This window comes from Montipora capricornis, chromosome 1 (assembly GCF_036669925.1).
Source record: "Montipora capricornis isolate CH-2021 chromosome 1, ASM3666992v2, whole genome shotgun sequence".
Lineage (NCBI taxonomy): Eukaryota > Metazoa > Cnidaria > Anthozoa > Scleractinia > Acroporidae > Montipora > Montipora capricornis.
This window is the reverse complement of record NC_090883.1, coordinates 4,993,037-4,998,036: the sequence shown is the minus strand read 5'-3', so window position 1 is coordinate 4,998,036 and position 5,000 is coordinate 4,993,037. Positions and strand designations below refer to the sequence as shown.

General features: G+C 42.7%; 1 pseudogene; it reads left to right on the top strand.

The window, feature by feature from the left end:
• The first annotated feature begins 2,516 nt into the window (after positions 1-2,516).
• LOC138048697 (FACT complex subunit SSRP1-like) lies at positions 2,517-3,218 on the top strand (annotated as a pseudogene).
• Positions 3,219-5,000: the final 1,782 nt, after the last annotated feature.

Genomic DNA, 5,000 nt, shown 5'->3' with positions numbered 1-5,000 from the left:
AACAAAGTCAAGGCCTTGTTTCTTTAACAGTGGTGTGACAACCGAATCTTTCCAAATAACAGGGAAAAATCCAGATTCAAGCGACAGGTTTATCATGGTTGTTAATATCGGAAGTAACTCATCAAGGCAATCTTTCATGATGTTCGTAGGAACAGGATCGAGTAAACAGGATTTTGTCGGCGTTCTAAGCACAAGTTTCCTTAAATAGTCCATGTCTACACGGTGAAAAGCAGTAAAGGAAGAAGAACACTGAGAAAAATGGCGGCTGATAGTACTGCATGAGTTCGGAATTGCATCAAGGCTAACGCGAAGATCGGATATTTTCTTGACGAAGAACGAACCCATGTCGTTAGCCAAAGTTAACTTGTCGCCGTGCTGTAAAAAGGGCGATTCTGCTGACTGATTTAACAGTTTCTTTGTAGCAGCAAAAAGCTTACGTTGATTATCAGAGATGTTGCTGATGAAATCTGTATAGAATTCACAACGAGACTTGTTCATAAGAAAGACAGCTTTATTCCGAAGAAGTTTGAAAGATCTCCGGTCAGATTCAGACTTTGTAGACCTCCAGTTGCGCTCAGCTATCCTCCGGAGACGTTTCACAGATCTGATCTCATCGGACAACCATGGGGCTTGAGCTCTTTGAATCATGGTTTTCTTCCGCCAAGGAGCATGTCTGTCAATGATGGATTTTAGAGTAGTGCCAAAACAACCAACGAGATCAGCAAGACGTTTAGGAGTGTTTAGTAACAATTCTGAATTACGAAGATCGTTCTTAAACTTGGGAAGATTAATCGATTTGATTTTCCGAAACCACGTTTCCTTGGCAGAGGATTCTGACTTAAAACCTTTTAAGTTAAACAATACATTCGCATGGTCGGATAGAAAGGAGCCTAAAATTGGTGTGTCTTGAATGATACTGTCCATTTTCCTGGTTATGACTAAATCCAGTATATGTCCTTCAACATGAGTTGCAAAGTGGACATGTTGAGCTAGTCCAAAAGAATCAAGTAGGTCCACAAATGATTCTGCATCGGGTTTATCCACAGCATCAACATGGATGTTAAAGTCACCACATAACAATATGGGCTCCGTGCATAAAACAAATGATTCAAGGTACTGGGAGAATTCGGAAACAAAGGAAGAGATTGTTACAGGATGCTTTGTAGAGTAAGGAGGTCTATAGACGACAGCAAGCCGTAAGCGAAAAGATCCATCAATTAAAATCCATTCCGAAAGTTCAAAAGAGCACCACGTAGGAGCAACAACCTGCTTGACAATTATATTTGAACGAGTGATCAAAGCTGTACCTCCACCATTACGGCCGGATCTATGTACATCATACAACTTGTAACCATCGGGAGTACATTCAGCTTTCACCGCGGCATCTTTATCCGAAAACCACGTCTCACTAATTGCCAAGATGTCCAATTTATTGTCATGTATATAATCGACAAGACTCGCCGTTTTATTCCTTAATGATTGAGCGTTCCATACACAAACTTTAAGGTGACGTGCATCGAGAGAGTTCGGAGGAGAGGTGTTAATTTGAATCAAATTAGCCGGATTAACATGGAGACAAAACTCTACTCCTTTCAATGGTTGATTAGTAAATCGTGAATGAAATCGGTCGACGTAAATGAGATTGTTGACATTAACACCCATCGGACGCGTATAACAATAGTCCAGATGATTGCGTTGACTCTCGTTCACGCATAATGAACCAGTATTCCAGTGAGATTCGTTTACCAAATTATTATATTCGCTTACAAAATAGTCAGTAGGAATATAAATAATAAATCGACGGCGATTTTGAGTTTTCTCAGATGCCCGGCGCGTCTTCCTCTGTATTTTAAAATACCACAGGCTTTAAGCTCTCCATAAACTCTGGTCGATAACAAATATTGTCTTGAGACCCTGATGTTCAAAAGTTGACTCCTCGAGTAATTAATGCAGGAACGAGTTACCTGCGAATGTAATGCTGTTGTGCAGGCGGCGGAGGCAAATAATAAGTTCGAACTTGTGTTTGAGAGACCGGCCCTGGATTAACGGAAACGTCGACAAAAATGGTGATGTCAATAGGAGGGTCGTGACCCGGAACAGCCAACGATGTTAAACCCCGCTTAGTCATTTTGGTCAACGCTCTACCAGTTCGATGAAAATTCCTTGTTAGTCTTTGCTTCCCAGCACACAAACGAACAGCATGGTCCAAATAAATCTCACCGCATCCGTCCAGAAACCCAGTACTGACTTTCAAAAATCCCATGTCGCATCCATCTACCATCAACAATGTAGGAGGAGTAGTTCTCGATAACGAAAAAGCCAAAAAAAACAAAAAACACATAAAATATAATGGAGCTGAAATAAACGTGGCTGCCATAATGGGCGCCCGCAATATATTACGATGTAGGGTTACGATGTGGGGTATATAAGACCAGGTATAGCACGTGGTTGTCACCTAGGCTTCAGAACCAACCGCATTCTTTCTTTCTTTTAAATTTTTCCCTTTGCCGTTCGTAATGTCGATCACCAAAGCCGAAGTGTCCGACCTAATTAAAGCCAACAACGATCAGTTAATGGCCTCCTTTCTACTCAAGGACAATGCAGGTCAGATTAAGCGTGCTAACGAAACTTCGTCAGAACAGAAAATGAAAGAGATCAAGTAATTGAAATTTCAAGAACCGCACAAGTTTAAAAGAAAAGCCAACGAAGACCAATATAAGTTCAATCTTAATCTTGTGGAGACCTTCGACAGCGCCAAGTCCGCCGCCGAGAAGTCCAACCTCGAGAAAGTGAAGTCCGACCTCGAAGAAGGTGAGAAATCGCTCGTGGAACGGCAAAAACATATTCTTCTGGCTGACAAGTCCGAATACGGTTGGAATACGGTCGAAGAATACAAACAGCATGATGTAGCAGAAGATTCGGAGGACGAAAAACGCATCTACAGTGCTGAGAGGCGTGCCCGTGCAGTTTTGTCTTCTCGAAAGAAGAAGAAGTCTTCAGCGGTGGCTGCGACCAAAAGATCTTCTCCGCTTCGCGGGTCATTTTTGTCTTCAAGTTCCCAACCCCAAAGTTAGTCCTTCCAGCCAGCCACTGCCAATTCTAGTTTCCTGCCTCGTCGTCCTAACATTGGCACATGCTTCGCTTGTGGAAAAACCGGGTACTGGCGTGCCGGTTGCCCCGCGATGACAAAGCAGTCTGACTCTCCAACTTCAAAGTGACTAGATGAGCAGGATTTATCAGGTGTAGTTCTGTCTTGTTTTGATCGTAATGATTTTACCTTGGAAGCTTTGAGCGACAGTCAGCCTGATTCCAGTTCTGACCCGACTTCTTGCAATGTTTTCCCGCTAGTTTTAAGCTCGTCTTAAGATCAGCAATGTTTTGTTAATATTGATACTCCCGCTCGGCCCTCAGTTCGTGGAAGACTTAAAAAATGAATTGACTTTTGGCGTTCGCTGGAAATTTCTCAGTTCATCCTGAATGTCATTATCCAGGGTTACAAGATTTCGTTTTTTCATCTTCCCACACCTTTCTTCAAAGCTAACAATGCCTCTGCACGTAACAACAGTACTTGTGTAAGTGAAGCTGTTAATGACCTACTCAAGCTTAAGCTTGTCGAAGAAATTCTTGCGCGCCGGACATTATTAATCCGCTCTCCGTTTCTACTCGCAGTTCGGTAAACAAAGACTGATCTTAGATGTGAGGCATGTGAACGCTTCCATCTACGAGCATAAGTTCAAGTGTGAAGACTTGTCCGTGGCCACTCAGATTTTCGACAAGGACTATTATTTATTTAAATTCGATCTGAAGTCCGGTTACCATCATATGAAAATTTTCCCAGAGCACCGCAAATACCTCGCATTTGCGTGGGATTTTAGCACGGAGAAGTTCAGATACTTTCAATTTTGCGTCCTTCCTTTTGGCCTTTCTTCTACTCCTTTTATTTTCACCAAGTTTCTTAAACCGCTTCAAAACTCCTGGACAAGTCGGGGCATTCCTATTGCCATTTTTCTGGACGATGGCCTAGGAGGGGGAATTGATAAAGTTTCTGCCAAAATTCACAGCTAAGCTGTTCATTCTGATTTACTCAAGTCTGGTTTCGTCCCCAACCAGGAAAAGTCCGTTTGGGAACCAGTTCAAGTTATTACATGGCTAGGAGTTGTTCTTAACACCATTGATTACTCTGTTCAGGCCACCAATGAACGCATTGCGAATTTGACTTCCGACCTCCGGTCATTGCAGGCATTGTCTTCGCAACCGTTTGTTCGCCAGGCTCACGTTAAAAGCGTCGCCAGCGTTGCGGGCCAGATTATTTCACTTTCTTCTTGCGTGGGGTCAGTTACCCGTATTGTGACCAGACATTTTTTTTCAGTGGTGAATTCTGCAATTTCTTGGGGCAGCGAAGTCTTCTTGTCGGATGATTCCATTGCGGAGATTAACTTTCGGGCTAACAATGTAAATTCCCTAAATGGTAGAGTTTATTGGCCTGCGCAATCGCTACCGGTCCGAGTTAGTTTTTCCGATGCTTCCGATTCAGCCTGTGGCGCGTTTGTCGAGTCTGATTCCGAATTAGTTTTTCATCACAATTGGTTCCCTGAGGAGAAAGTGCAGAGTTCTACCATAGTTAATAGATGCAGGCTGGTTATGAAACTCGACAAGTTTTTTTATTTCATGTTTTTGTTCGCTTTTTTGGCCTTTACCCTGCACAAAACCCGACAAAAACACGTTTTTTTCGGCAAGATAGCCAATCAAAAGCTGTGACTAATTTATTCAAAATTATCTTGCTAACCAAAAACAAAAGATTGTGCAGGGTCACGGTCGGTTCAACATCTAATTGCGACTGTATTGTTTCTGCTTTTGAAATTCCCAGGGTTTCATAACCAGTCCCTAGATTAACTATGGTTCGACTTGGAGAGAACTTAAGGCCGTTTGTCTCGCCTTGGAGGCCTTGCAGGTCGTTTGTCTAACGCAAGGATCATCTGGTATTCAGACAACGAGAACGT